At 40.8% G+C, this 25,618-nt stretch overlaps 1 long non-coding RNA gene across 1 annotated transcript in view; it reads left to right on the top strand.

Moving 5' to 3' along the window:
* The first annotated feature begins 1,629 nt into the window (after positions 1-1,629).
* Positions 1,630-25,618, top strand: part of LOC116063210 — a 42,342-nt gene continuing 18,353 nt past the window's right edge. Inside the window, exons 1-3 of the long non-coding RNA XR_004108210.2 lie at positions 1,630-2,004; positions 24,110-24,209; positions 24,784-24,842. This is a non-coding gene — a long non-coding RNA (uncharacterized LOC116063210). The remainder of the gene's footprint in view (positions 2,005-24,109; positions 24,210-24,783; positions 24,843-25,618) is intronic.

The following is a 25,618-nucleotide window of genomic DNA, read 5'->3' as shown; positions in this document are numbered from 1 at the left end:
TGTGTGCGCATGTGTGTGTGTGGCTCGATGTTGTCTTAAGCCCTCAATGTCTAATGTTGGGCGATAAGAACTGGCTTACAGTCAGCCTTCTAATTCATCCCAAAGGTGTTTGTTGGGGTTGGGATCAGGCTCTGTGCAGGCCAGTCAAGGTCTTCATCAAGAATGCGGACGTCCACATTCTTTTGGCCATATCATTTAGGTCATTCAGTCTCTTTTTCAAAAATCACATTATTACACTTAACGCTGCTGACTTTGTAAAAAAAAAAAAAACGTTTTGTCTTTAAATCTGTTCATGAAATCCCACCAATCAATCTGTCTCTCCTAAAGTCTGACTCACTCTGACAATGAAATCTGAATGTGTAATAAGTGTTGCTGTCCACTTGGTGGCAGCATAGTTTCAGTAGTTCTTAAACTACCATGATGGGTGCCTTGTTTTGTGTTAAGTGATACATTTAATAACTATACACGTTTATGCATCAAGGGAGTGCTTTTATTTTTTAACATTTGATGTCAGAGAGAAGGTTCTGTAAATGACAGATGTTTGCTGTTCGTTTTGTTGTCATGTGGCTTTTTCTCCTTACTATACTTAGACAAGAAACCGATGTGGTGGGCATAATAGTCGAGAAAAATAATGGGTGACCTTTACCCTACAAAATACATTAAGTTTGTTTCTGAAGGGATGAAAAATGCTCAATGAAAACATAACAGATGAGAGCCGCAGCATAAAGTGAAGGCAAAATTTGCTGCTGGGAAGACTGCTGAGAGAATATATGAAGCAGCTGCCTGCCTTTAACTGCAGGAGACAAAAACATGTAACGAAGTTCTTAAAGTTTTGGCTCAGATCATACACTCATAATATCCACACCGAAAGTGTCGACTTTTCAAATGTGATCAACTACAAACTTAACATACATATAATCTTGTATCTATATTTGTATTTTCTCCTGACAGTGAATATATCATTTATGAATGAAAAGTTGCTCAGAGTTGTTTGCAGGGTAGAATGATCCTCAACTTGTACTGAGACCGTACAGAAGAGTAGATTTATTTGCATTACCATTACCAGTACCATTCTGGTACCATGGCCAGAAAATGTATAAATCAATCCAAATAAGAGCAGATTACAACAACACACCTTGTTCTTTCTTCACTTACCTGTAACAGATTTGCTTAAGCCATTTAGATTCATTTAACTAAGCTTCTTCTAAAACAAGATTCACTCAAGAAAAGAAACGAAAAACAGAAATTTGCTTCGGTGTCCCTGTCATTGCATCATAAACAGACCAGATACAATGAATACATAATCAAACGCAAACCAGGGGCAACACAACAGAACTCCCAGTGCATGTGTTCAATTAGTATAACATGCTGGTTGGCTGTGTGAAAGATAGACAGACAGAAGGAAATATCAAAACATGCCTCCTTGTTGTCAGCTGTGACACATAATCAAAGGAAAGAAGCTTCTTACAAGAGGGTGTTACATTACATTACCCTCTGATGTTTTGGCAGGACTTTTTTGTGTTAAGTGAAGTGTGGAAAGCGTGGTGCTGCTGGTCACCATACATACTGTGAAGGCAGCACTGACACTCCCCATTAACACTGGAGTGTGTGTCGACAGGTGACGACAATTAGTATAAGCCTTTAGGGAAGTGAAAGGAATCATGGGAAGTTAACTGGCCTAGACCAAACTTTTTAGAGCAAGAATCCTCAGACTTTTTGTTGTTTCCTCATACCAGGTCAATGCCTCAAGCTGCATGGATAGACAGTGCACATTTGTGTCTTTGACTCCCTTTTCACCCACCACACAGGAGGTGAAGGCTGGATCAGAGCTCTGATTTGTCTGCCATACATTCAGACACTTCAGGTAAAGAGAGAAAAATTGCCTACTGTAGTGCCACTTCAGTAACTTGACCGGGCCCGGCCTTCGCTCTGCGTGCATTGAATGAGTTTGGCAGCAGCTGGGCTCCCATTGATGATGAGCTGGAGAGAGGACGATAGAGAAAGGTAAGGGGTCTCGTGTGTCTGTCTCTAACAGATCTGGCAACAATAGATCCCATATTTGTGTGTGGACATGGAGGAGGAAAAACAAAAAAAGTAGGAACTGATTGTGCTTTTCACAATCTGTGGACTCATTTAATGCAAATGTGCCCTGTTGCCTCACTCTTTCTCTGTCTCTCTCACAATCCGTATTACTCTGATGACACAGGGAGAGAGAAACTGAGATTTTATGATCCTTGAAGCCTCAGGCTTGGGACAACACACACACACACACACACACACACACACACACACACACACACACACACATGTCACTCGTACTTTAAACGCAGTGTGTGCAGCCCCCCATCAAGCAAATCTGGGTTTAATCCATTTCAGACATTGGCACTGGCTGGAAGAAATCCTTTGCACAAGGATGGTGTTTTCTTCTTTCTGCCACAAGACAGTGGCTCAACACAGGGCCTTACCCATAACTTGATATATCAATGCTGCGGTCTTGAGTCCAAATTTTCTCAGCACAACCCCACTCCCACTTAGAAATGTTTGACCGCAATGGTGTATACTGTAGCTATGGCTCTGGCCCCAAGATATTTACTATTCCCCTTCCCACTCTCCTCATGATCTCTCCTTTCCCTCACTCTTTCAACCCTTCACGTCTTCATCTACACATGCTTCAATTGTTGCATCTTTAAGTCTATTCAACCCCAAATAATTGTCATGAGTGCCTCATTCAGCAGCGGGGTGCACAAACCCAGCACAAAAAGGACCCCTGTCCCTTGGGCTGTCACACAGCTTATCACCCACAGGGGGCGCTATGGATCCAGGTTTGAGTGCTGGTGGCCCCATTATTACAATTTAATGGTTTATGTGAGTGAAGAGGCAATGTTCCTCTCTCTCTTTCTCCCTCCCTCCCAGCAGAAAGCTGTGTGCTGCTCTTATCTGGTCAGACCTGCTGCAGGAGCCAACCTGCAGTGCATTAAACAAGCCACCACACACACACACACACACACGTGAATACACACAGAGCAGCGTGTGTGTGTCTGACTGTGGAAATGAACAGAATAATGAAAGAGGAGCGACAGTCAGAGACAGTTAAAGGAAGGATAAGGAGAGTTCATCAGGGGGATTGATTGGACAGTCTATTGTAGTGTATATTTGTGAATAATTCATCTCAGAGATTACACTCAGAGAGAATGATGACATGTAATGTGTTCTTGCTCTGTATACCCTGTGCAAGAAAGTGACCTGGAGATGAGAAGTTAAAGAAAGAAGCCAGAGTAATGGTCTTAGAATTATTAAAATTAAAGATGCCACAGAGTTAAGATAAATGTAACACTGAAATACGTATATTTGACTATTTTGGTTGTTAGGGGTTGATTGAAGCTGTTTCCCTTATTTGACAAATCTTGAAATTGAAATCTTGATTGCTGGTAGCCTATTGCTAGTAGACCTGTTTTTTTTTACTGTTTCTTTGTGCACATGGACAAATAACAGAGGTAGCTGCGCATGTCACCTGTCAACTTCGCAGCCATCTGAGTCATGCCAACTGTGTGTGACAAGTGTCAAGATGATGTGATTCTGTGTCAGATATGCTTGGCCACAGTGAAAAGTTTATTTGTTTTTGTTTTTTTATTGGGAGGGAATTGGAAAATACACACACACACTCACTCACTCTATCTCCCTGTGTGCCATCCGCTTTGTTTCACTCACTCACTCACTCACTCACTCACTTTCTCTCTCACACACACACACACACACACACACAGACACACACACACACACACACACACACAGACACACACACACACACACACACACACACACACACACACACACACACACACAAAGAGAGCTAGAGGGGAACATCCACCACACCAGAGCGGACTTGGTTGGAGCAGTAACTTTATTTCACCTGTCATAAACCGCAGCACCTAAAACAAAGATTCAATCAGAGCTTTAACAACATGTCAAATCAAAATTCCGAGCACATTTTTTTCCCTCGGTCTTTGTACAGCCGTTACAGCCATGCACGTACACATTGGGAGACATCCATGTACATACAGCACGGATGCTACCCGGACTATTAGACTCCAAGCTGCCCGACACGCCACTCTCCCCAAACTAGGCGCACAGGCATGAGCGGTCGGTTTCAAGCTGCCCTCCCTGTGAATTGATTCTACTATGAGCCTACACGAATCTCTGCTCTCAGAGGCGGGGGAGAGCGGTACAAAACAACGTGTCCAATATGGCTTAAAACCTCACTTAATGTCACACAAGTAGAGTCACGTATGTTTAAACGTGTGTGATTGTGTTTATTTCGCTACAAAAGAGAGGCAGCTCGTTTTGCGAAGGATTCGTGTTATCTTCCAGATTCCGCCATCACCACGCCGCGAAATGGAACATTCCACAATTTATTCCAGGGAAAGACTGACAGTTTTTTGGGTCATGAAGCAGCTGTTCAAGTCAGCGGCCGGTCCCCCCTCCGCTGGAATAAGAAATTAGTCCATTTTAAAGTAAATAACTAAAGCCTCTGGCCGATAAGAAGGAATTATAGAATGGTGTGCATGCTCAATTTGACGGAGAGAGCCCCCAAAACAGTCAAATCCAATAAATATGATTTACCCCCCCTCCTCCTCCATCAAATTATTAAACATTAAACAGCATTGGTGCTAGAGTTAAGCCAAGTTATTATCAACACAAGGGAAGATGGGAGACTATATAGGCTACCATAAGCAACTTGCTCCCATTATTGAAGAATTACATTTGCAAGGCTGTCCTATGTGGTGGCAAACAGCCTGTAAATGCACATATAATGACGTGATTAATTTTTGGTGCTTGAATGAAATTTTAGGCCCCTGAAGGTCATGCAGAACATCATCTGTGCGACGTTTGATTCCTGATTGCCAGAGTTGCTGATGATGATGATACTGTTTTGCTTATAACTGTCATCACAGGCTCTATTTGTGTCAGTTATCACTCCACTTAGTTGGAGTTTGACAATAATTTGATGTATGGAGAGAGTGCATGACAATGATTTTTTGTATATTCCTAAAGTCATTATTCTGCACTCTGACTTATTAGACAGAAATAAATACATTTGTTGAGCAAAACTTGTGTTTGCCATAGTTAAGTTACTTATCGTTTTGACCTTTTCACTGCAGACGCTATGTAAGACTTTCTGTGTAATTAATTCCTCTGGCTTTAAACAAATGCCATCTAACACCTTGAACCTATTAGTTGGAACATATTCCAGATTTTAAAGGGATGCATTAGTTAAGTAGGCCATTAGTTAAGTAACAATCAGGTAGTGTGCCAACATATAATTACATTTTGTGACGCATATAGTACATGCTGGATGAGATTAGCAATTTGTATCCTGTTGTAGTTCTTTACATTTCATTCTGTGTGTAATGTTTTTGCAATGTAATGTTTTAGTGGAGCTAATGCTAAAAGTGATTCATATAAAGTTCATGGTGAGACTTGTGATATTAAGTAAAGGCCTGGTGTATGTCATAGATTATCAAATCATCAGTTTATCAAATATGAAGACCTACACTATCAAGACGTACTGTGTGCCGCAGAAGGAACTGTGTAGTGGAGTATTGATAATGTCATTTGCAATCTCTTCCCTGAAAACACAAATTTATTTTCATGACTCTAAACTGCTCTCATTTATAGCTATTGTACTAACTGTGATAGATGCTTACATCTTCACATGTATGGAGTAAATGACTTTATTAAATAGGGTAAAAATCATATAAGTTGAAGGAGACTGATAGGCTTATATATTCTTCAAAGACATGTTTGACATACAAAATACCAATAACATCATTAATAGCGATGACTTTTATGTAATAAATGAACAGATGGTATATGATGTGATGATGTGGACCATCTGCATATCTAAAAGAAAATATACATTTCCTTAGCGTCATCAACTGTGTGTGTGTGTGTGTGTGTGTGTGTGTGTGTGTGTGTGTGTTAGCCTAAATGTTAAATTCTGAAATCGAACCAATCGCTGACCATAAATTGTAAAATAAAAAGGCAGGTTTGTTATTAAAAAATCAGTAGCATACTTTTTTCTTTCACACCATTTTTGTAAGGGACAAAACTCTTACTTGTACACAGCTAAATATAAAGGAGTACGGGCCTGGCTGCTACTAAACTGGATTGAATTTACACCAAACCCCATTCACTTTTCTCACTTATTCCTTCACATGTTTCTGTTTTTATTTTCATTCATTTATTTAATCCATTTTATTCAACATCTCTTCTTGGCTTGTCCACCTGATCTATTTGTCTTTCTACTTCTACATTTCTCCCTCCATGCCAATCTCCATCTGTTGGCCTTACTCCAACCCCGTCTGCCCAGAGTCACCAGTCATCCACCAGCATGCGTTCCTGCTCTGGTCATAATGGAGATCATATGTTGAAGCCAGCGCTGAAACCCAACACGGGACGTCCACATCAAATAAAACCTGCTGTCAGCAGCGAGGCCTGGCTCTGCCAAGGGGAGTGAAACAATATCTGTCGGCCTCACCAACACGCCGTAAAATGGAAGTCTAAAAGACAGACAGACCTCACCTCTCTGGGAGACATTCCATTCTCTCACTGCAAAACTGCAGTTTTTGTCACATATTGGTTGAGGTGTGCTCAAACCTCTGAGGTGAAGTTTGCAGCCTTTTTGTTACCTGAACATATACCTGCAGCTGTCAATCCTTCAGAAAAGAGTGATAGCCCTATGTCTGATTGGCAAGTGAGTTATGGAACCACATGAAGATTCATCCTGTCATCTTAAAAACATTAACACTTTCTTTGCAGTTCCGTCATCACTGTGCAATGCTCATAAGTCACCAGATACTGTGTTTATTGCATTACCTTCCTTGCCTGAATACATGGATTTTCTGTACTGCACACAGAGTAATGTTGCTTATCCTTGTGCGCTTAGTTGTCTTGTGAAATGTGCTTATCTTTTGCCAATGAACAAAACAGCGCAAATTTCAAGTTGGCGCCATACATGGAGAACTTAAACTTGCAGCATCGCTGGACTATCAAACTGCATTACACTGTAAAAAGAATGTGAATACAGAGGCTGATTATAACCTTGATTTGGCTGTGTCAATTGATTTTCAACTCCATGGAGACTACACTGATCTGCAGAAAATAGGACAAATCACACTGGACAGTTCCATCAAGTATCTCACCTCCCAACTGAGGATCAGACCAGTCAATGCGGTCACAATTATATAAAAGATGTTTGATAATGTGTACAAAAAGAGGTAGTCTTGGTCCGGATCAAACTGAACCATGGTTCAGTTCGGACTTTCGGACCAAATAGCCTACAGCAAGTTCTGTCAGGCTATTTTCGTGTTATGAGACCCGGGACACTCCTTAAGGAATAGCTCAATGCTTTGTAGCCTACATGAGAGAGCGTGACGGTGAATGTGCCCAGAGCAGACAGCTGTCAGCTATTTGAGCAGTGAATAACTGGCAGTTTACTTGTTAAAGGTCCAATGTGTGGGTATTTCTCCCATCTAGCGTTGAGATCCAAGGGGGTAAGCTTCTCCTCGGACCGCGTAGCTCCTATGGCGCCATTTTGATGCTACCAAGCCATCACCTCCCGTTAGCATTCCATTGACTGCCATTCATTTTGGCGCCACTTTGACAGCGAATAACTTTACATCTGAAGCGTTTAAAGACTCTATTTGTCCATTGTTTATTTCTAAAGAAACACGACAATGTATAAAAGGCTCCATTACCTTGTATCTCACGTTATAGCTCCGTAGCAGACGTTTTTGTAAAAATAGGCTAACGATTGTGTCATAACCACGCGACTTACTGTCGCACAGTAGAGAAATTACTGTACAGTGCAGGAGAAGTGTTCAGGCAGTTTCGTCTCACATTAGCTGTTTAACTGTAATTACTAATGTTAACTAGCATTTTAGCTAGCAATAATTAGCCTGTGCCTATGTTATCTCCTAACATATACCTACGCTCTCCATCTCTGCAAGATTGGGAATGATTGAAATTTCTCTTGGCACAGCCAATCAACAACTTTCAGACAGGTTGCTCACGGCACATTTATGATGTCTCTCTCAGTTGGAGGCTGCGCAGTAACACTTAGCCATCACCGGAAAAGTGCTTCTAATATCCTTCACTGGTCTCCGTCCAGAGCAACGGGATCTGTTGGTCCATTATATATATGTCAATGTTGAGATCATATATCGCAATCAACTCTCTCGCGCCATGCAGTTCAAAGTACGTATTACAGCTATGGTAGCCTTCACGCTTTTTTCTGATGACGCTGGTCTCTTGCTCTTTTCAGTATCCTTTTTCTGGGCAAAGAAGAAGACTCCTATTCCTGAAATTTAGATTTTGAATATGTTCCACGTTTCCTTCTTCAAACTTGCCGGGGCCGGGAAGCTACGATACCCATTAGCAGCATTAGCAGCACCTGAGTGAGTTTATCATGTGACAGCGAAAACGCGAAAGGTGGAGCAGTATGTCCTGTATGTCCCTTACCGGCTAACGTATTTCAAGATGGCGCATGAATATGGAGCGTCTACCCCAGTTCATGCAAATACAAATTTCAAGCCAATAGGAATACTTGGAATTGATGGTGGTAAATATAAATGAAAAAGACAAGTTTGTGAATGGGCAACACAGATTTTGATAATGAACAACTAAAAACGTTACACACTGGACCTTTAAGTGGTAGTAAATGTAGGCTACAGTCTAGGTTTCAGTTTGTCTCTGAATAAATGCTGCCGCTCCTCAAAACCCAAGTAGGCTAAAGTTCCCTTGTCTTACTTCTCAACAACGCAACAAAACAAAAAGAGCCACGATAGCACAGGGTGAGCAGCAGTCAATTGAAAAAACTCAGAGAGAGGATACGAGAGGACGGGGAAGCCCATCTACAAACCACTCAATTAGCCCACTAGTATCGGGAGACGCGGATAACGTATGTGATGACGACAGGACGTAGTTTAGTCATGTATAGTTCTTTAGTGCGTTTGCATAACTGCAGTGTGAAACCAAAACTTAGCTACCTGATCAATGTATACAATGTGATTAAAAACATGAATCTTGGTCCAGGCCTTGGTTCGGATTTCAAATGTGAAAAGGCCCTACGTGGCAGCCGTGACAAGAGCTTTCGTCGAATTCTCCAAATGCAAAGGAAACATGCTTCGAATGCTTCTTTTTTGTACCTCCTTTAGCACAGGGTACACTGAACCATCCTTTACCAAAGGAAAGGAGATAATGCTGTCCCATAATTCCTTGCAGCAGCAAACAATGTGCCTTTCTTGCATAAATTTAACAATTATTTTCACACAATCGTACTAATTGGTTTTCATGTCGATAAATAGTGGACAGGAGGGTGAGCATAAGCAACCATTCTCAATGTAAAAACAATTTTGTGTCATTTTTTGTGACCTATATTCCTTTTTATTTTTTTTATATTTATTTTTATTTTTATTTATGACTGAGATTGAATTGCCCTTCCAGTCCCCATGTCTGAGCAGTAGAGATAGAGATCCGGAGTAAGAGCTGGAAGATGGATGGAGCATTGGCAGTGATGGTACTGCTGCTGGGGGGGGAATGGAAGCCGGAGTGTCCTGTTGTTCGTCAAGTAGCTGAGCGATCAGATGCTATCGGGCCAGGAGGTGTCTGCTCTGCTCGGCTCCACTCTACAGCCCGAGCACTGCACACAGCAGTTAGTTTACGTAAAGGATAAACAGTGACCCGGGGGTTGTAATCCACTAGCAGGCCGAGCAGGAGCTGTGTGGATTACTGGAGGCTAACTGTAGCCCGTCCTCTTGTTTTACACCTCAAGAGGATCCTAATTAAGCTAAATCTCATTATTTATGGCCGGCTATGGAGACAGTAATCAGAGTGGCTGGTGTGTCTTTATACAGATCAATCAGGAGCTGCCCCTGCTAAAGGGAGCATGTGCGCATATACACACACACACACACACACGCACGCACGCACGCACGCACGCACGCACACACACACACCTAGGTTCAATTTCCAGGTTGCTCTCTTGAGAAGACTTAGCAATGGGAGGGAATATTTTCTGTGGTCATTAGAGGCTCCAGTACACTCGTCATCACTGTGTTGCACATGTGAGAGTGTGCGTTTGTGTGCATGTGAGAAAGACAACAAGAGAAATCATATAAAGGCATTTTTGTTGTAGACAAAACGTACCTGGAGAAAAGAACATCATTGTCATTTGTAAGTGACAGATCTAATTTTCTATTCATAAAACAATGGTTAACGAGATATTTTCCTCTCCTTTATTTCTCCTGATTTAATGAATCCAGCTGATATTCATTGCAAGCAGCTACCTAGACCAGCAATTTCCCGTGTTATTAAAAGGCAGGGATCGTTGATATGAAGATATGAAGTTTCATTGCTGGCTGATATGAGAATTATGAATGGTGACAGAGGGCAAGAGCTGACCCTGTGTGGAGCCATGGCGATGAGGGGTCTGCAGCCTCACTGAGACAATGGGGAAGAAAAAACTCCAAGAGCAGTTCAAATAAATGTCACACTTTCTAGACTGCTAATAAAAAAAGAACAGGGCTCACAATAAAAGATGTATTGGAAGAGCAAAAGAAGGGAGAAATTAAGCAAGCAAGAAAGAAAAGGAAGAGAGGAAGAGTGTTAATATATTTCAGACAAAAGGGGAGAAAAAGAGACAAAATGGCGGTGGAGAGATTTTGCAAAGATTTTGAGATGGTTGGGATGAAGTGATGTGGAGCAGAGTGAAAAAAGAGAGAAAGGAAAGAAGAGAGATGGTGGTTCGGGAGTTTAGAAACCTCTCAACCATATGCATTTCTATGTCTGCAATATACATGCAAATGACGGCATGCATGAGTGATAGAAAAGCATGGAGCAAAGATAGTTTTTATTTTTTTCAGAGCCACATTACCCTAAACGATGCCAAGCTCCAGCCCACCTCCACCCATCAACACAAAACACACAGAGATGCAGATGGCAATGGACATTTAACTCTTTAATTTAGCATTTCCCCCCTTCAATCTTCCATCTCTCTCATCTTAATCTGTGTCTGTCTGTGTTATTTTAACAGACAATTAGAATTGTTTTGGCAACACACAGAATGGGAAAAGAAAAGAAATAAAAGATGATTTAGAGCCAGGGACAGACAGTAAAGCAGAGAGAAAAACAGACAGATCCTGGTGTCTGTAGGAAGGGGGACCTGGCTTTGATTTTGGCAAACAGCTCATACATTTACAAAGCAGCTCCAACATAGACATGGAGAACCCAGGGAGACATAAAGCCCAAAAAGTAGGAGCTCTGTTTTTGAATGTCGATCGGCCTGCTGGATGGAGGGAGAACCTGTCTGGAGCAGATGTTTTATTGGGACACATGAATGCTTGAGAGGACATTTTACTGTCCATTTTACATCAAAGAACTTGGCAAGCTGTGTGTGTGTGTGTGTGTGTGTGTGTGTGTGTGTGTGTGTGTGAGAAAGAGATCTTGTACTTAAATCTCTGTGGGGACCATTTTGAATGTTAGACTCAGAGTGAGGAAATTTTTTGGATTGTGAAGCATTTTGGCTGCCCTACACTTTAAAGGGCTTTTGCAGATTAAGACTTTGTTTTAGGGTAAGGTTAGAATTAACACACACACACACACACACACACACACACACACACACACACACACACACACACACACACACACAACCGTGGCAAAGCTGCCATGCAAGTAATGTACATGAACAGATTTCTAAGTTTCTAGTTTCTGACTTCAAACAGCTGAAGTGCCATTTGTCATTCTTTGGAAAATGGACATGAACATTTTTTTTCTTCTTTATCTCAAATATAATGTAATAAAATGTTTCATTGTGTCAATTTTAGAATCACAAAAACAAATGTAGAGCGTTTAGCATTTGTTGGCATGGCAACATACAGCACAACCTGTAGCGTGAGGGTGTAAACTGTTGTGTGGCGGTGTGTGACAGAGCTTGTACAGTATGTGGAAGGTCCGAGCGTTACACATGGGAGTGTGTGAGCCGGGCTCAATAAACACAGGAGTGTTAGAGCAGGAGTTTAAGAGTTTGGAGAGGTGAGGAAAAAGGGGAGCCAGTGTAAATGTTTGTCCGACAGAGCGCAGACTGTAAAAGCATTAATGTATAGTGTGTTTTAAGACCGAAGTGTGTGTGTGTGTGTGTGTGTGTGTGTGTGTGTGGCCTGAAATGTTGTCTGGGTGTGCCAACATTTCTACTGATTGTATCTCTGAGTGAGCATCAGATTTTTTTTTTAATGTATAGTAAAGTGCATGTACTGTCTGTATTTGTAGATACAGTGGTGTAGCAGCCAGCAGAGATATTTATTGTTTCTCTTTGTATGTGTGTGCATGCATGTGTGTCTATGTATGTGTGCAGATCATTGTGAGAGGAGCTGGCAAAAGCCTTCTCTCTCCTCTCCTCTCCTGCAGTAATCAGTAAGAGTGGAGGCCTTGCCTTCTCTACCTCTCCCTGCCTGTGGTTTGTTCACATACCATGCGTGCAAGCGTGTGTGTGTGTGTGTGTGTGTGTGTGTGTGTGTGTGTGTGTGAGCATTTCTATGTGTTCTCATGTGTCATATCTATTGTCTGCACAGTAATGTGTGCATCTTTGTGTGTGCACATCAGGAGAGCGAGAGATTTAATGCGTTTGTGTGTAAGAATAGGGGGTGGGGATTGAAGAGGCCCTGTAAGGGAGAAGACAGAAAACCTGAAGGTAGTTAGTTGGCCTTTTCCCTGCAGGAAACAGCACATGATACACATGAATTCAAATCAGCCTGTGAAGTGTATGCATGTCAGATGAAAATGATAAACATTTAAACAAACTGTACTGAAGGTAGCTGGCTAAATGTCAGCTCAGGGAAGGTTAATATTATAATTGGGGAAAAAATGAAAAGTATTACAGATCAGAATTTTCCATCAGAGTGCAGGCTTCCTGTGCAGTATGTTGGTCTGTTGTATTCGAAGAAATTCAGTGTTGTTTGTTTTGGCTTTGTTCACTAGAAAGTGAAGCACACATACAAGCCCGTGAGCAGTGCTGTTTTGCAGTCCGATGCGGGCAGAGGAGGACAGAGGAAAGCATTAAAACACCACTATTTATGCCTTTTCCCAGACAGTCTGCATGCCTTGGTGAGACTGTCTGCTGGTTCCCAGAAACTGCCACACACACACACATACACACACACACACACACACACACACACACACACACACACACACACACACACACACACACACACACACACACACACACACACTTTCATACTGAATTAGCAAACATGAAACTCTCTCTCTTTCTGTCTTACACACACACTCACAATCAAGTTTATAAATGAATTGCGGCTCCCGAACAAGGCACAACGCGGGGTTTATATTACATCGGCTTGACGTGATCCCTCAGCTGAATTATTATCACAATGTGATGAGAGGTTGTGATGACACGTGCACAGGGAACATTTGGTGCCTCTCCAAAATATGTCACTGTTACGATAACCCACTTACCACAATGTTATGATGACTTTGCAGTCATGGCAAGAATGGCTAGCATGTTTCCGTTGCAGCAACCATGATGTCATTACCTAAGAATTGTTGCCTCATCTTATGTGTTTAAGTGAGGAAAAAAAAAGTTATTTCCTTTATTGCAAATCAACTATAAGTCAATTAGCACTAAAAACAAGGCAGTCTGTGATGTTAATAAGAAAAACGTCCTGGAGCTGGTTCATCACCACTTCAACACTTGGCCAACTGTGACTAAACGCTGTGTCATGCCAGGGTGATTTTCTGGACATGTAACTTGTTTATATCATCCCAAACTTGAACAGCTATGATGAGATCAACACAATTTGCGTGGAAACGCTCAAACTAATTGATTCTATGAAAACATGCTAGGCAAAAGTAATTTGAACTTATACTGTTTTAAGGTTAAAGTGATGCTAGTGATACTTAAATTTTTTATTATCAAATTCCCCAAAGGACCAAAACCAACAATGAGTTATTACCATCCAAATATAGCGATAGTGGTGTAATGACCTTTAGGTTGAACAGCAGCTACCATTGTTTGTGAATAGTTTTGTTTGTGACAAAGATGATTCAAAGAAGACGTTATTTTGGAGTTCTTCTGTCATTTTGGGTTTCTTATCTCTGCTGATCTCTGCAGCCTTCTCTGAAACTCTCTGTTCCTCATGTATGTGCATACATACCAAGCAGACACAATTAACATACGTACTGTATTTAGTGTACCCAATAATTACAAACAAATCTGCACGCTGTCTCTGTAATGGGATGAATTCACAGTTAATTTCACAGGATATTATTAAATTATCAGTGGACAAACTCCTGAGATCTTGATAACATCACAGACCAGCATTTTTTACCGTCACATTCTGGTAGCTTTGAGAAAGAGTAGTTCATACTCACACGTGTTTAGGTTGGATTCAAAGATTAGCATATTGAATGAGTATTAGTGTCACATTGTCTGTGGTTTAGTTACAATGAGAATAAGATCACTGACTCTCTTGTACAATCCATATGCAACAACGCTGCAGCAGAAAAGCTGCACTTCTCACTACCCAAGTGTGGCAGCAGGTCAACTGGAATCTATAATTCAGTGTGAAGCATGGCTGGAGTATTAGCACGAGAGCAAACTAAGGAAAGACAAAGAAAGACATTGAAAGAAGGCGAGAGCAATGGCAGGATGGTAAAAAAGATAAATGGGCTAAATTATCAAAAAACAATTATGAGTTTATTATGAGTCAAAATCACGTTTGCCTCAGAGGACAACATATGACACCCTCTATACTTACATAACATAACAGACCTAAGAAATGTTGCGTTGGGGGGTTCAGATGAAGACAGGAGAGACAGGATTTTTAACTTCTATCTTTTAACTGTGGAATGGTATCAGTGTCAAATGTTGTTGATCTTTTGTCACGATTGCCAGGTAAACCGTAGATATATAGCATCTGCGTTGCAAAGTAATGTACCAGGAATTTGTGCTTGCACATATTTGGTTGGCCATTGCGGCGCCTTTCCGGATGACATTGCGTTGTAGCAAAAGTTGAGCCTGGTTCAACCAGGCGACCCTGTTTTAGCAACTTTTTCGGACATTTGTGTTCTCACATAGAGCTCCATCTAATTTCTGGTTTGCAGTGCATGTGTGGAAGAGGCTTTAAATATTGAAGCTTTTCAATTTACCTAATTTGATTTACCTTATTTTCTCTGGAGAAAGAGAGGGACCAGAATTAGCTGATAGCCTAATAAAGTGACTGTACGTATAATTTACCAACTCAGAAAAGTGGGTTTCATTTTAATTCCCTCCATAGCATCCCTTTCACATCTGGACACATGTAATAGAAACACCCTGGTTAATGATTACAGGACTTCAGTGATTTAGGTGCTGCTGGGTGCATCTGATTGAAGCTGTTTGTGACCCGCCCTGACCTCCCTATCTCCACCCACTGCCACACACTCACACAGTATATAGCTGTATCTCCAAGTAAAATGGACAGTGCGATATGTTCCCATCTCTCTTTGAGCTCATCCTAAGCCACCGCCCAGTCTAATTCCAGCCTGCATCTCAGTGCCTGGAAAAAAAAGAAGGAAAACACAGAATCATAAACACACCAGATTAGGTCAGAGTTGGTTTCATAACCACTCCATGACCTCTTTACTCTCCCCCTCTATTCCTTTCTCTTTCCCTTTCTGTCTCTCACTCTTATTCTCTTTTCTGCATTTTCTTGTCCTTTCTCTTTCCTTCCTGCACCCTCTCCATCTCATCTCCCTGCTCTCCACTTTCTGCAGACCAATCTGTCTTCTATTTGGCTTCACTCTCTTTTCAAATCTTCCCTATCCCCCGCTCTCTTTTTATGTGCTCTATCTTCACACTTTTTCGCCCACTTTATAAGGTCCCGCTGTACCTCTAAACTTCACAAGTCCCGTGCTCCTTGTATTTTCCTTTTCTGTCTTTTCTTTTTCCCTCACCTAGGATTTATTTTCCATTTTCTGTGCTACGGCCATCTTAGTCACCAACTCTCAGCAGCCCGCCGTCTCAACGCGGCAAAAAGACATTTCATAACCGCATCTATAGCCAAGTCAATATATAGATGACTTCCAACAGCCATAAAGAAGACAGTGAGATTGATGAGGATAGCATTGTGGTGGCGTGTGAAAATAAATTGTACATGTAATACAGAGTTGTGGGTTTACAGTCATCCTACACATGATCTTCGCAGTTTTTTCTCTTAAGTTTTGACTCATTTGTTCTGTTTCAAAACTGCCCACGCAAATTTGGTAACAATAAATGTTTTTAGCAAAGATTTCCTTCACATGGGTATTGATCTGAGAAGGACCAGTTTTAACATTGCAAATAAAAATAAAAAAATTAAAGGGGCACTCCACCAATTCTAGTCATACTATTTTCATTACAGTTTTCTGTGGCTCTGGAGGGAGTTTTGTTAAGTCTGAGAAAATAACCCTGATGATGTCATAGGGATGTTATCAGGGTTATCTCAGCTTGGTTTTAGATTTAGAGATTACAAAAAAAGCTATCTGTCTCCTGCAAGTCACCTAGCTTTATGTCAATACAACACAAAATACTGGAGTATTTTTTACTTTGTATTTTCCCCACATTACTTCTGGGAAAACCGTTCCAAAATTAGGATCTGACATTTTGTTGTAATATAAGTAGGCTAGTTCTTCTCTTAATGTAGCTCTAAACAATGTTTGTTTATTTCTTAACATTCTTAAACCTATTCAAAGTTGTGGAAGTCTGGATCCAATCTGCAGAAGGGACATCAATCTAACAAATTAGTGAGACTGTATAAGTTTATATTCCAACATGACATAAATATTCCAAAATAATACTACAAACTGCTCCACTCAAATTTCATTTGTAATTCCAGAACCAGACCAACTAACTAAACCAACCAACAACCGCTGGGTTACTGTGAGGGAATGAACCAGGAAAAAAACCATACAGTGCAGCCTAAGCTTGGATAAAACTGGTCAACTAATCTTTATCTGGGTCAAAGGACAGCATGTACAGTATCAACACTCTTAAACGAGAATACCCTACAGTTTACTACTGGGACAAATGTATAGGGGAATTCTAATGTTTATGTTTTGTAAAGCACAAATTCTGCTCCAGGAAGGGATCCTGAATGATTTATTGGCCATAAAATTCATTGATCACAGCTTTTCAGAAACACATAATCTAACTCAGAGTTCTAACAGCATGGCTGCCGGGCATATGGCCAAATATTCTGTAATCTGTTGTGGTAATTTAATTAGGCAAGTAAGACTATGATTAATCAAATCAATTAGATTGCAGTATGAAACATAAATCATGTTTCCCTAGTCTTATTATCAACCTCGGGGTGGATGTGTGCGCGTGTGTCCATGCAAACGTGTGCGTGTCTCAATGTGGCAATGTGTCCAAGCATGGCAGTGAGAAAATGTGGGTCTATCATTTAGCAGCAACCATTTTTGTGTGTGTGTGTGTGTGTGTGTGTGTGTGTGTGTGTGTGAGAGAGAGAGAGAGAGAGAGTACACTAGAGAGTAGCTGGAGAGGAGAAAGAGAGGGATAAGCATTTGCAGGCTGCAATTATGGGTAATTTTCCAACAGCAGCTAAATTAAAGCCCCCCAAACAAAACAAAGTGGGCAAATTTACTCCCTGGACGAGTCTGTCACTGACGAGAGAGAGAGAGAGAGAGAGAGAGAGAGAGAGAGAGAGAGAGAGAGAGAGAGAGAGAGAGAGAGAGAGAGAGAGAGAGAGAGAGAGAGAGTGTTCAGGCAGCATCATCATAATAATACAAATATTGAATAGCGATGTTCGTCATGTTGTTGAGTCAGATTGGACGCAGGGACTCGAGCAGCTTTCTCATCTCTTTCCTTTGGGCCCTGACCAGGAGGAACCTTACTTGGTTGCTATGGCATCACATTAATCCGACCACACACACGTCCTTTTATGCTCATGGCTGTATGTTGAGTGCATATTCAGAATAGACTTTCAGTGTGTAACCAGCTCTAACAGGGCGAATACCTCCATAATGTGTACGCTGTGGTGTTATATGTGCTATCTAGATGTTTGTTTTTCTCAACATTTCGTTGATTTTGCGTTTGCTCTACATGCATTTTGAAAGACATTTTTTATGCTGCATTAATTGTTGTTGTTTTGGCCACTTGGGGGGGGGGGCTATGGAACAAGCTGAAAATACAATATTTATCAATAGAGAGCCAAAGTAAATTCGTAACACCCGGATCCTGTTCCGAAAGTAAGAAAAATCAATGTAATGTCATAATGCAAATTACTAAAAATCCTGCCTTGTGCAATTCGTCATGTTGTTCACTCCTTATATCTACATACTGCAGGCATGGTAAATTTGTAAAAAAAAAAAATTAGAAACATTTCTGTTCCTAGTGTCAGGTAACAAACACCATTTCACGTGAATCCCATGAGGCCTAGATCAGGGGTGTCAAACAAACCGGCTCCACGAAGGGTTCGGTCTGGCCCACTTTGCAAAGTGTAAATCTTGCAGAGAAGTCATTGGTTCGAAATTGTCAACATTCCTATTTTTGGGGCTCGCACTGTCCTAATAAGTAGTAGTCTAGCTATGCTAGATTCGTTAATATAGAGCTCGTGCTTACATACAGCTACACACTGTTCATGCAGGAGCCACTGGTGAAAATGTATATGTCAAAAAGGAGAAGAAGAAAGAACCCTGTCAGGTTTTCCAAAACAATTGACCAGTTCCTATTTCTTCAAAGGTAAATGGGAAGCCATTGTTCTTGGTGTGTTCCTATTACTTGAAGGTTTCATCTTCTAAAATGAAGTGCTGTAACATATTAATTTAATTTGGAGTATGGATAATAAACCCCAGGCAGAAACACCTAATTTTTCAGAAAGAAATGCTCAGACACTGTTCAGCTACAGAAGCTAGTGTAACAGGGGCTCACCCGGAGGTGCCCATTTACACATCCTGCAGTGATCACACAACATAACTGTCTGCCGTTTGCAGCTTGGCAATACAGTTTTCGCTGTAAGGAGTCAGGTGGTAATTATCTGTGGGTTTGTCACTACCATCACTGGTTTTCACTTTGTCATTTGATCCACTGTTAACACACATTCTCATGAAAGGGTTTGCATGATATTGTACGAAAACTTATGCACAACAATTCGTATGACACCCTAAATTACATGATGACCGGTCACATGACAGTTAAGTTTAGTTGTCTTTATGGTTACATTTAGCCCAAAAAAGGTTACTGTGAACCAGTGATGGAGTACTCGAGTCCTGAAGTTGGACTCGAGTCCAACTCTAGTCGCTATTCTCTGGACTGGTGACCCGACTCAGACTCAAACTCAGGTAATGGTGACTCGGACTTGGACTCGGACTAGAACACTGGAGACACGATAACTTGACTTAGACTCGACAGTTGTTGACTCGACTACAACACTGCTGTGAGCTGGGTACCCGTCACCATTTCAGAAGCCGTTGCAGTTGAGTTTAGCCGACAAAAGGTGACCGTCATGCGGCAATGACAGTAAAGTTTAGGCACCAAAACGAATAGTTAAGATTAGAAAAAAAGGTTGTGGTTTGGATTAAAACACTGATCCCCTTAAGTAGTACTCCCGGGACACAAACACCATTTCCTGGGTAAAAGTCTTGTGTTTTCCCTGGGACACAAACTCTTGAAAGCCCTGTGTTTTATGACCCACCCATCCACCCCGGCCCCGTCTCTAAACGGACCAGAGCGGTCTTAACGTGATTTATGCTTCTACATTAAATCTATGTTGTGGCTATGTACGTAGGTACGTGGAAGCACGGACTGTGCCGGACCCTACGCAATAGCCTGACGTGCAACTCTCGAAAACGTAACTACACGTCGCGGCGACGCACATCGCTCAGCCGTGGCTTGGTAGCGTTGCATTTCACCCTACTCATTTCCTGGTTTTCATTCTCCATAAACAACATGAAATCAAGGAGAAGGTTAACTTTTCCTACTACAGATTTCTCACCATGGTCAAAGCACAGGGGAGACACTTTTTTTCTAGAGTCAGTACTCGCTCCAAAGCTAATCCACATCACTCTCTCACTCGCTCTACCACACACTCTCCACGCGCACACACATGCCGGCCCTGCTATTCTCTTAAAGAGATCGACGCACACACAAACGCACAAGTATAAACTTCAGGCCACTTACGTAGGCTACGGCGAAAGCTCTGCGTGGAGCCTCTGCAGAACCACAAATCACGCTTTATCCAGCAGCTGTCAATGTGGTGCATACAGCAATCAATATGTGGAATACATACAAATTACAGTGCATTACATTTAGTAGCTGTACGAATGGTTCATGAGAACAGCCTGAACATAGATAGTATTGATTAGTGGAGTGTTATTTGTTTGGTTTTTGATGTTTTTATCTGTGCAAGTATTTGTTGTTGAAGACAGTGAACCACTGTCAATTTTGAGTAAGGGGTGCAAACAAATACTATAAGTACATATTATGTTTTCCAAAGAGAGAAAATGAATAGATTAATTCAGTCTCAAGTTCTCACAAGCCAGCTCTGACAAAGAGGAATAATAGAGAGTGAAGTCGGGTAGGTGTGACTCATCCTGTTCTGAGAATCACCAGAGCTGAAATTATAAGATGGTATGCATATCAATGACAATTGAACTTCTCGGACAACTCCCAATGATCTCAAATATATCTCACAACATGTATACCTTTCTGCTCATTTATTTTTCACACTTTATTGGCAGAGAGCACATCAGCATTTTACATCAGCTCTGGATATGTAGCAGTTTGAAATGTTAGCAGTGTTTTCTATGAAACATCCCTTTAATGCTCTGAGTGTCTCCCAGAGCGAGGTGATAGCAGAGAGCAGCCGCGGTGCAGAATAGGGGTTAATTAACTAAACCTCACAGTGACACTGCACATCTCCTTTCCTCTCCTTTCCTTTCCTTTCTTTTCTCTCCTCTCGTGCCCAGGGCCACTTTTTTAGTTGATGTTGTTTCCACAGAAGAACAACCATCATTAAAAGCCATCCAGCATAGCTCTCAGCGCAGTAATCCCATCAAAAGGAAACGGGGTAACAACCTCTGTCTAATCCCTCATTAGCCTAGCTCCTCCCCTCACATCCTAACCCCCCCCTACCCCTCCACCAAAGCACCAGTAATTAGCTTAGCACTAACAAGTCGCCAGAGGTAGCAATAGTTCATCTCAGCTGCTACAACTCATGTTAAAGTTCAAAAAAGCTGCTGGAACAATACGTCTATGTCTATTACTCAGTATCACATATTCCCCAACCATTCCCATTAACGACAACTGTAACAGATTACCGTTTCAATTTCAGAAATCATTTTAACCCAATCAAAAATAAGTTGCTCTGTTAGAATCCATCTAAAGATGAGGCTGAATTATTTAAAACTAGAAATCTTTCACAGGATCCTGTAGAAAATGTCTATGAGGAGTGATCGTTATGGTCTTATTCTTACGATCATTTATAAGAAAACACAGGAGTTAATTTCTTTGTCATATTTCCAAAAGCAAGACAGGATGCTATTGCTAATTTAGGCGCAAAATTGCAAATTACAGATGTTTGAAATGTATGGTTGAATAATTGCTTTTCAGCATGTGTCATGTACGTGAGTAATACACAAATTTTCAGCTCGGGTTGGATTTCTGTGAAATTCGTGCTGCCCAGAGGATGAATCCTGGTGACTTTGGTGATCCCATGAATTTTCCTCTTGTGCCATCGTCAGGCCAAAATGTGTATTTATACAATACTTTGGTTTATGACAAAATACCTGAAAAACAATTTTACCATCAATCTCAGCTGCACTTTTTAATTTCATGCTAATTAGCTAATGTTAGCATGCTAACATGCCAAACTAAAATGGTGAACATGGTAAATGTTATACCTGCTTCAACATCAACATGTTCACATTGTCATTATGAACATAGCATGCAGAGCTGCTAGCATGACTGTAAACCTGTTGCATTTTTACAGAATGGTAGTAAAGAAAAAAAAAGTTTGGTTTTCTTTTAAAATAGACCTATATATGCTGAATTGCTGCATTCACTGTATTTGAATTGAGAGCTAGAAAGTACCTGCAGTGATATATCTGAACTAAGCAACATGTGGCATCATCAACACAGATATCATCAGTGTGGCAAATTATAAAGTTTCACATGTTGCAGAAGCCTTGTGCTCACAAACGCTATGAGAACATACTGTTGAGTGTGTCCCCAACCTAAACGGTCCACTGGCTTTTTCTCACACACACACACACACACATATACAACACACAAAACATAGACAGTGACACCCACATTGGTACCATGAAGAACAGGTTGGACACGTAGCGAATTTATGTTAACTTCAGTGCACATCTGATGAGAATGACTCAAGTGTTATTCATGAAAAACTGACAGGCCTATACTTAAGTGTTAGTCACAAACTCTCTGTGTGTCTGTGTCAATGTACACTGAGCCATGAGCATGCATGAATAGGAGAGGGGCAGGTTGAGTACCTTCATCAACTTGCCAATAAAAGAGTTTAAGTAAAGGGGAAAACAGGAAGTGGAGAAAACTGTTTTAATGGTAGGCAATGGCAGAGGTTCATGACACAAAAATAATAATGCTCTCCGCGTGCACATGTATAGTTATGAGGTTCAGTATTACTGGGCCATCTCATTGAAAAACATAACTGATTTGGTATGTGCACATTCTCCCAAATGTTCCAAAACTATAAATCTATTTATTGCATAAATACATTTGTTTAATGACTTATTGAAAGTCAGTGAGCTGAAATATATCATCTGAATGATGAAAACTAGGAAAACTAGCTTTTATAATTTTATAAAAGCTAATAACTTAAAGAGATTAGCTAATACAATATTATTTTAAAGCTTATAACAGACTTGGTACAGTCAACTCAGGAAAATCCTGAAGTAAACAAAGCAGTAAGTCAGTGGTGCATGTAGATGTGTTTGTATCTGGGGGAAACCCCCTTCAAGGCAACAAGAGTAAAAATCGGTATGGTGTGCATAATACCTACAGTATTTTAGGGGGGCAACCTCTGCCAGTATCATTTAATTTAATGCAATATTGTTGAAGTACAATCTGTGGTAATTGTGGTGCCTGTTGAACTTTCCATTCCATGTCTGTTTCCTTGTTTTTCTTTATTTTATTGAAGTTTAAGTCTCTGTAACTGGCACTATTTCTTCTTGAGTTCACTGATCACAAGCAGACAAAATATGGGCGGGAATGCATCCAAAGGAAACATTTTTTTGAAACATGGAAACAAAGGTGAAGCCAAACATTCTATTATAATCACCAATGTTGTCTTTTGACCTGCAAATCACCAAAAACCATGCTAACTGGCTTGAATCAGGGAGGTCTCCCGAATTGTAATAGCCATTAGTAATAGAAAACTTGTGTAATCGTTTTAACGTTCAGTCTATAAAGCTAAACTGGGCTTGTTTGAAACCTGTCTGATCACTTGTATTTGTAATGACTCACAGGCTCTGTTGTAATACTGTGTTGACTCCCTGGTAAGTAAACTGTTTTAAACAACCATATTTGTTATGCAGTGTGAATGTGCATCCACAGCTGAACTGAAGGACATGCATATTCAGCTTTGTGTGCATATAAATGACAAAGCTTCCAAACAGTTGATTTGCCTATGCATAATTCAGAAAACATTATAAAATCAAATTGGAAATACCAAATAGCCACTGCAGTCCTCTTATCTGATGATTTTTTTTTCTTCAGTTTTGCAGCATTCAGTGTCCCCACAGATAAAATCACATGTGAACAGAGAAGCAAAAGTCTCATCAGAATTGGTCACTGGAGACACATTTGAGATGCACTCTGCAGGCCATCTGAAATGGATCTGGACACAATGTAGATAAATGACTGGATACAAGCTATCAGGTCTGAAAAGGGCCTTTGTTCATGTTGTCATGGTGGTTATCACTGTTCATGCTAAATACATGGTTCTTCTTCTTCTGTTGTTGTTGTTGTTGTTGTTGTTGAGGTCAGAAACAAACATTTTCCATTTTTCCCCCACAGACACCCCTAATTCTGCATGAGGAGAGCACATTACATAAAAGCTTTTATGACCTGGCTACTGTGTCACATCAACTGCTAGAAGAACGTACACAAAAATAAGGTTATACGTTCTTGTTGTTATTATTAAACAGTCAAGAGGCAGACAGTAAATGCGGAGTGAGAAAGTGAGGGGGGATGACATAGCCTACAATTCTTTGAGAGTATGAAAATATGAATAGATTTGTAATGTCCAAAACTAGACCTTACCTTTCCCTACCTAGACGATACCACAAAAGCTTTTTGAATTGAGAGAGGTCATGTGTAGAAAATGTCACACAACTAGAATTACACTTTGATATATTATCTTTTCATCATGGATTTCTATTTGTAAAGACTTTTTACACATCAAGTTGTTTTTTTTGGCAAGTCAATGCAGTAGCAAATCTAATATTTTACCAATTTAGAAATGACCCAGACTTTTGCAGTTTTTGTTTTGTGCTCTGAACACAAATAAACCTCTAATGCTTTACCGTCACCTTGGCAGTGTGGGTAAACCCAACCTTTTACCCTGCAGGTGTTCACACACTATGATTTACTACTTTGGTAACATACAGTCGGAGGATCACATCCCTATAAACTGATAAATCTCTCTCTTCCTATCTTCCACTCTCTTTCTGTCTCTTTCACTCTGTCAGGCTGAACCCGGCTGATCTGTTCAATCACCCAGGAGCGCTGAGGCAGGACCCTGTAAAAGGTGATTCACTCCATTTCATCCCTCCATACACCATTTGTCCTACTCCTCTCCTCCCGTCTTCTCTCTGTTTATAGTTCCCCTCGGTCAGCCGTTGTTGACCTAACACTGCCGCGTGACATTGGAATAAACAATGTTTCTATTCTGCATAGATAGTGTAGTTTATATTATTTGGCTTTCTGTACAAAGCGCGCACAGACACTCCCATATGTATTTCCCAAAGTAAATATTTCTGTTATGCAACTGCCACTTAAACTAGTTTATTCTGGTTTAGTTTCTGAGAGACATTTCTGTAACTTTTGTGACATTTTGAATTTTTTGACAGCTTGAAAAGCTGTAGAGTTTTAACAGGCACACTGTGTCTGCTACCAGTGTCTTGTTTGCAACCAATGACTGACATCATGTTATTGACGCGGACCCAGATCCTAGGGGTTTCCAAACAATCACTATTACACATGAAGAGTTTGACAGCCAAATGTATAAAGTGGCTGCGAGGATTAGCCAAGAAAGAAAACCTGGCAAATAAAATGAAGAGCTACATTTTATCTCTGCCCCTCAGTTGACCAAATTGAGATCCTGATTTGGACAAAAATAAATTGAAAAACACTGTCTTTGTCCAAAAAATATGGTAAACAATTACCCTATGTTCCCTATTGTTTTAGCCACTGACCCGTGAAGGCTGAGAAGTGACTGATGTCTGATTGTATTGTGTTGTGGCCCCTCATCTCGATTCAGTGTAGCCAGTAAATGTAGGGGAACTGGGCAATTATTTCTGATTT

Source organism: Sander lucioperca, chromosome 11 (assembly GCF_008315115.2).
Source record: "Sander lucioperca isolate FBNREF2018 chromosome 11, SLUC_FBN_1.2, whole genome shotgun sequence".
NCBI lineage: Eukaryota > Metazoa > Chordata > Actinopteri > Perciformes > Percidae > Sander > Sander lucioperca.
The sequence above is the reverse complement of the archived record's forward strand: the minus strand, read 5'-3'. Positions and strand labels throughout refer to the sequence as shown.